General features: G+C 39.4%; 1 pseudogene; it reads left to right on the top strand.

The window, feature by feature from the left end:
- The first annotated feature begins 343 nt into the window (after positions 1 to 343).
- LOC113879595 lies at positions 344 to 2,988 on the top strand (annotated as a pseudogene).
- The last annotated feature ends 4,729 nt before the right edge of the window (positions 2,989 to 7,717 follow it).

The following is a 7,717-nucleotide window of genomic DNA, read 5'->3' as shown; positions in this document are numbered from 1 at the left end:
AAATGAACAGAAAAGATTTTGTTTGTTTGTTTGAAAGAATTGTTTAATTTGTGGATTTGTTTTTCATGGAAGGTCACCTTGAGTTCCAATTGATTAATAGAGTATAAATTAGAACTTATCATGCTCACTAAAAGAATTTATTATGTGCAAAAGTCATTAAGCAGTCCCTGAATTTTTAGCCTTTGAGTTAGAAAATTATTATTGCTGATTTAATAAGAAAACACCCTCATTTACTAAAGCATTGTGACAGTGCATTACTTACCTCGACTCTTAGCTTGTTGGGGATGGCAACTGTGAGCTGGTATCTGCTCCTGCTGCCTGTGCCTGCTGACCTGTAGCCACCATGTATGACTGCATCTCCATCCACCTTGGCCAGGTTGGTGTCCAGATAAGTAATGTCTGCTGGGAGTGCTACTGTCTGGAGCATGGCATCCAGCCCAATGGCCAGAGGTGCAACGAGAAGACTACTGGGGGAGGATTTGACTTCTTCAACACCTTCTTCAGTGACACAGGCACTGGCCAGCATGTGACCAGCACAGTGTTTGTAGATCTGGAACCCACAGTCATTGATGAGGTTTGAACTGGCACCTACTGCCAACTCTTCCACCCTGAGCAGCTCATCACAGGCAAAGAAGATGCTGCCAATAACCATGCCCAAGGTCCCCACACCATTGGCAAGGAGATCATTGACCTTGTCTTGCACTGAATTCAGAAACTGGCTGACCAGTGCACAGATCTTCAGGGCTTCTTGGCTTTCCACAGCTTTGATGGGGGAACTGGTTCTGGGTTCACCTCCTTGCTGATGAAACATTTCTCTGTCAATTATGGCAAGAAGTGCAAGCTGGAGTTGAGCCCTACCCCCGCTTTCCACAGCTGTATTTGAGCCCTACAACTCTATCCTTACCACCCACACCACCCTGAAGCACTCTGATTGTGCCTTCATGGTAAACAATGAGGCCATCTATGACATCTGTCATAGAAACCTTGATACTGAGTGCCCAACCTACACAAATCTTAACCACCTTATTAGACAGCTAGTGTCCTCCATCACTGCTTCCCTGAGGTTTGATGGAGCCCTGAACGTGGATCTGATAGAGTTCCAGACCAACCTGAACCTGGTGCCCTATCCCCACATCCACTTCCCACTGGCCACACATGCCCCATCATCTCTGCTGAGAAAGCCTACCATGAACAGCTTTCTGTAGCAGAGATCACCAATGCTTGCTTTGAACCAGCCAACCAGATGGTGAAATGTGACCCTCGCCATGGTAAATGGCTTGCTACTTGTACTGTGGTAATGTGGTTCCCACAGATGTCAATGCTGCCATTGCTACCATCAAGACCAAGTGCAGCATCCAGTTTGTGGACTGGTGCCCCGCTGGCTTCAAGGTTGGCGTTAGTTATCAGTCTCTTACTGTGGTACCTGGTGGACACCTGGCCAAAGTACAGCAAGCTGTGTGCATGCTGAGCAATACCATAGCCATCACTGCCGGGGACCAGCCCCGGCTGAACCAGGGTATTCGAAGGAGAGACGGCGTAGGCGAAGATCAGGAAACAATTGCTTAATTAAATGTTAATTAAGGATATAAAGAGTAATAGAATGAGGATAGCTCAGTAGGAAAATTCAGTGAAGAAAAGAGGCTGAAATAAGGATAGCTCAGTGAGGAAATTCAGTGGAGAAAAGAGGCTGAATAATTCAGCCAGAAGGTAAGAGAAAGAACGACATGGTGAGACCAAGTTTCGGTGAACAAGGCCCGCACTTTATTTTTCAAAGTAGTTTTTATACCTTAAGTTATGCACAGAGGATAATGGGGGAAGGGGTAGAGTCTTGCAGCAAACCAGGCTTTCTTCCTGCAAACTTATCATATGCAAAAGCTTAGGTGATTTGCATCATCTTCTGGCCCGGAGGCCTGTTAACATTTTAAGACCTTTTCTTCAGAAAACTTATTTTTCTCTAAAGGTGATTGGTCAGGAGCCACCCTCCAAAAGCATTAGATAAAGTTGCATTCGTACAGCGCAAAGGTGTGGTGGGCTACAAAAAGAATTAACTCAAGGGTCCCAGGTTACAAACATTAAAGCTACTATTTACACCAATTATATTAACCAATACACTGCCAGGGACACAGCAGGTAAGGGATATGGAAACTTAGCAGCAAACATTGGCCCAACAAGTGAAAATCCCTTCACTAATACAATTTCTAATCAATCTTTTAACTACTCAAAAGAATCTGTGTTTAGACAGTTTAGAACATCTCCTGCCTCTCACAGTTGGGAGGCTCTGAACAATCACATGTGGCCGGAAAAACCTATTCAGGCAGGCTAGAGGATTTCCAAAGGAGTTTGTAGGTTAAACACTGTCACACCCAGGAATTATTAACTGGAGCTGTAAGCTAACTTTTTTCAGAGAGGTAGTGGGGGACAGCCCCCCGTAAAGTCTGAGGTGTAGGTGAAAGCACAAAGCAGAAAGTAGGCAGACTCTGGTTTTGGGGGTAGATTGCTCGAGAATTTCCAGGGAGACTCCTGAGGCTTGATCCCGCCTTTGCGTATGCCAAGCCTCCTTCCTCATGACCTTTGTCATGGGCGGAGTTCCTCACGCTGGCTACCGGCAGTGATAGAATTCCAGTTGAGCTATTCCAGATCCTGAAAAGTGCTGCACTCAATATGCAATATGCACTCAATATGCAATATGCCGGCTCCCGGGCTCACCTGGACCACAAGTTTGACCTGATGTATGCAAAGTATGCCTTTGTTCACTGGTATGTGGGTGAAGGCATGGAGGAAGGAGAGTTTTCTGAGGCCCGTGAGGACATGGCTGCCCTTGAGAAGGATTATGAGGAGGTTGGTATGGATTCTGCTGAAGGAGAGGGAAAGGAAGAAGGAGTTGGTATGGATTCTGCTGAAGGAGAGGGAAAGGAAGAAGGAGTAATACTAATTGCCATTTCTTCAAGCCCTGCAGCATGTCATACTCAGAGCATCAGCATTAGCTGACAGGTGTAAAAACTTTCTGACTAGATTGTCTTAGCTTTCAACGGTGATCACGTATTGCTTTTCCATGTGTACCTTTAAGACTTCTGTCTCAAAAGCAAAAATTTTAAGAAAGACAAAAAGCACTGTGAATTGAAAATAGCAAGATTTACTTTTCATCAGTTCAGTTCAGTTCAGTCGCTCAGTTGTGTCCGATTCTTTGTGACCCCATGAACTGCAGCACGCCAGGTCTCCCTATCCATCACCAACTCGCGGAGTTCACTCAAACTCATGCTTGCTTTTCATAAATCATGTTAAAGTTTTGATAAAGGAATCTGAAAATTTATATATCACTTTAATGATAAAATGTATTGTGATAAATACAAAGGGCAGATGAAATAGAATTTAAGTAACATACTTTTGTTAATAAGGATATTGATCTACCATTGATATTCTGACGCTGTTTTCAGTCAAATGTTAACGTTTATTTTCAGCCTTGGCCTACTTAGTTTTCTACTCACCAATTTTAATCTGTTTTTAAAAATTGCAAGTAACACTCCTTGATGATGAGGGAAGAGCTTTTCCCCTAATTGGGCAAAAAAAAAAAAAAAGAAGAAAAGATTCCTAATGTAAGATTATTTGAGTGTTTAGGTCTTTGTAAATTGTAAAAAATGAAGTTATAAAATTTGTGTTAGGTAAATCTTTCACTTTAAATTGGATTCAAGATATTATCATGGGTGCCTTAATTGTAATAGTGTCAATCCTTGAACTCTAATTTGGATCTAATTGACAACTACATTGTCAACTCTTGTACACGGACCATGTTTTATTGGCTTCCCAAGTGGTGCTAGTGATAAAGGACCCACCTGCCAATGCAGGAGACAGAAGAGACGTGGGTTTGATCCCTGAATTGGGAAGATCCCTCGGAGGAGAACATGGCAACCCACTCCAGCATTCTTGCCTGGAGAATCCCCACGGACAGAGGAGCCTGGCAGGCTGCAGTCCATTGGGTCACACAGAGTTGGACATGACTGAAGCAACTTAGCATGCCACACACATGTTTTATTAAACTCTCTATACCTAGTTCTTGGTATATAGTAGATAATCAACAGTTTAAGTGGACACTCAATAATTCTTTAATAGGTTCATATTCAAAATTAGTTCATAATTATTGATTCTTTTTTTTTTTCTGTTTTATGTGATAGGAGCTAAAGATGAGTAAGACAAATGGTCTGGTTAATAGAGGAGAGGAGATTAGAAAAGGGCAAACATAACTACATAAAACGTGAGGTAAAGTGAGTATCCTGAGATAAATGTAAACAGTGTAACAACAGAGGTTCAAGGGCAGAGAGTTTGGAGATTCAGGAATGCCTTCAGGAGGCTGTGACATTTGAGGTAGTCATGATGGCAGAGGACACATTCCATATAGAGGATCAGTGCAGATCAGACTATTTTCTTCCTCTGAAGTGCCATAGATATTCCACAGTACTTGATTCATAATACATAATAATGATTTTGTGCTGAGGTTATTGCCTTCATTCCCTTCACTAAAATAAAACTTTTTGAGGGTTGTATGTTGACAAAGCTTGTGTCCTCTGTTAAATCTATGAGTGCTCTGTGCCCAGTAATATTTTAACAATTTACTTGTCTTTCAAACTACCCAAAATTTTAGTTTTGCTAATTATGTTAAATCCAGACCAGCTGAATATCATCTAGTGACCTCAGCTGACTTCATGTGGAGTTTAAGTATGATACTTATCCCCTACCTGATCCCTTGACTTGATTTCATTAATCAAGAAATATAATAAATGGCTATTGTTGTAAAATAACCAAGTTTTCTGTTAGTTTGTTACATGGCCACAGAGGCTGTTATGAAGATTAAATGAGTGAACTTATATAAAAACGTAGCACTGTATCTGGTACATAGTAAATATTTCATAAACATTTGTTGTGCCATAACCACAATTATGAAATCTGTGTTTGTGTATGGGTCTGTGTGCTGTGTGATTTGTAAAGTGAAAATGAACTTAAAATGAAAGGCAGTAAAATGATACAGCTTCATACAGAACAGGCTTTGAAAAGTAGTCATTCAATAAGAAATTCTTGCTTTCTTCTGGCTTAGCATTAAATAATGAGTTCTTTTTTCTTCAAGGTGTTTATTGTTTCCTAGACTTTTTCTCATATCACTTTACACTCGTCCTCTGAATAGCCCATCTGAATAATCTTCAGTACTTTCTTGGCTTCAGTTCCCATCATTTGTTAATGAACCCCAAAGATTTATTTTTAGCTCATCTTATTTTTGAACTTCAGATGTGAATATTCAATTGCTTACTGAAAATCTCCCAAGTGGTAAAAATGGAACCCATCAACTCCTCATCTCTTCTCAAATTTCCACTCAGGTGTTTAAGTCAAAACCTGAAAAAAATCTGGTTTAAGACCACAAAGCACATTGGTTGTGTGTTCACTAAAATAGGATCCTATCTGTAGGTGGTAACTGAAAAGTTTGAAGTCTTCATAATAAAACTTATGTGCTGAAACTTCTAGGTGTATGAAACAGCAATGCATATAGATAGTGAAGAACATCTTATAAAGTGTTTGATATTTGGGATATGCTAAGAAAACTGTAATAGCTTGGAAAGACTTCAGATTTAGACCTTTTTTATTTCTAGTTTGTTCTTCTTGCTCAAACCTTATTGAAGCTTGTGACCATATTCCTTAATTGAAATTTAATCTGAAGGATGTCAAACAGGCATATATTCATCATTTGTCCATATACTTCTTAATAATTTGGTACCTTTAGCAGTAATAAAGCCCATGGCTTTTTCCAACTGGCACGTGGCACCTTTCCTCTCCTCTCCATAACCTTGTCAAGAACAGCCATTATTCTACACTAGCCATGTGTCCTGAACTGTGCTGTGCTTAGTTGCTCAGTTGTGTCTGACTCTTTGTGACCCTATGGACTGTAGCCTGCCAGGTTCCTCTGTCCATCCAGGCAAGAATACTGGAGTGCATTGCCATTTCCTACTCCAGAGGATCTTCCCGACCCAGGAATCGAAGCCATGTCTCTTGGGTCTCCGGCATTGGTAGGCAGATTCTTTACCACTGAGCCACCTAGGAAGTTTCACATAAATATTCTAAATCAAATTTAATAAAATATTTATATTTAATTATTTCCTGTTTCCTTGTGTCATTTTTTTCTATCATTTTTCATGTATTTTAACATAACTTTTGGTCATTTGTGATGCTCTTATCTTTAATTCCTGAAAATAATTTTAGCAAAAATTTCAATGACTTAAATTGGGGAAACACTGTATCTTTCTATTGAAGCTTTACCATATATGATAACATGCTTAAACTCAAAAGTAAGGGTTTTCAGGGAAATTATACTTGTTTAGTTTGTTCAATCCAGTGGTTGCCAGAGAACTTAAAAATGCATAACATTTATCATGCTGTTTACTCTTTAGTTGGAAAGACTTAGAACTTAAAAATTGATACTTTAGTTAACTTCAGGAATGCTTTTTCTAGTGCATGCACTAAGTAAGAGAGGAAATCTTTCATATGGATACTTCCCACTTGGTTAGACTACACAAGAGGCTTTTTTTCTCTTAAATGGCTTCCTTAGTGGTTCACTATCACCTCAGATGATTTCCGAAATTCCTTGTCGATCAGTCTTAGGTGGGTTTGCTTTCTGAAGGTGAGATTCTTCCCTTCCATTGTCCTCATTATTAATTTACTAAATCTGTGTGTCCTGTTTCTTTTGACTCTGCCTTTTTTCTTTCTTTTCTTATGCTGCAGGCTTCGTCTTGCCAATGTTTCTTCAGCTTTATGGTGTATTATTATGTTTGTGTTCCCACAATGATTTTATAAAAATTTTATCTGTTAGAGGAGAGGTGTTTACCTCAGAATGTTTCATTTGACAAAATTATTTTTGCATAGGTTTCTTTAACCTGAAACCTTCACTGCTCCTCAGATGAGTTCTAAATATCCTTGACTTTTCAGAAACATCAGTTGCATAAAATGAAGCACATCTGTAACACGCTTATAAGCATGTGCTAATGTAATAGGACTAAAGGACATAGAGTGTTTTGGAAGAGAAACTTAATTAGCTGCTTTAGTAGAAACAGCTACAGCTCTCCTTTCCACTTGGCATAGAAAATGGACTTTGGTCTTTAGATCAGCTCATGTAAGACAATTAACTGGCAGGAAAGTCAGTGATCTTTGCTACATGGATCCAACAATATCAGGGAGGTGTTAGAATAACTTAAACTTCCCCAATGAGCTTCAGGGCTTTAATGAGAAGATTTTCTATTCTTGTGTGATTAATATTGCTCTGTAAGAGAAAGAGGACTTTTTTTTTTTTCCCTGAAGGAAATGTAGAGCAAAAGCTTCATGATAAATGATTAAGAGGAAGTTTAGAAGTGGTTAATCCCTTATAGCCCATAGGAAATTAATTATTTTTAACCAATAACAGCCACCAGCATGAATAACCTCTCCAGATAATCAGTCCAGACTGCAATATATTAACAAAAACTTCTTTTTAAACTACAATTATTTTAATTGTTTATTTTATGAGTTCAATCAATCACACAATCCACGCAGACTGGCTATGTAATTGTGTAAAACTGTGAACCTGTATCATGGTGTGTTTTTTTTTTTGTTGTTTTTTTTTAGCTGCATGGTTTGTGGAATCTTAGTTCCCTGACCAGGAACCAAACCCAGGGCCTGGCAGTGAAAGGGCTGAGTCCTAACCACT

Source organism: Bos indicus x Bos taurus, chromosome 21 (genome assembly GCF_003369695.1).
Source record: "Bos indicus x Bos taurus breed Angus x Brahman F1 hybrid chromosome 21, Bos_hybrid_MaternalHap_v2.0, whole genome shotgun sequence".
Classification (NCBI taxonomy): Eukaryota; Metazoa; Chordata; class Mammalia; order Artiodactyla; family Bovidae; genus Bos; species Bos indicus x Bos taurus.
This window is presented reverse-complemented; position numbering and strand designations above follow the sequence as displayed.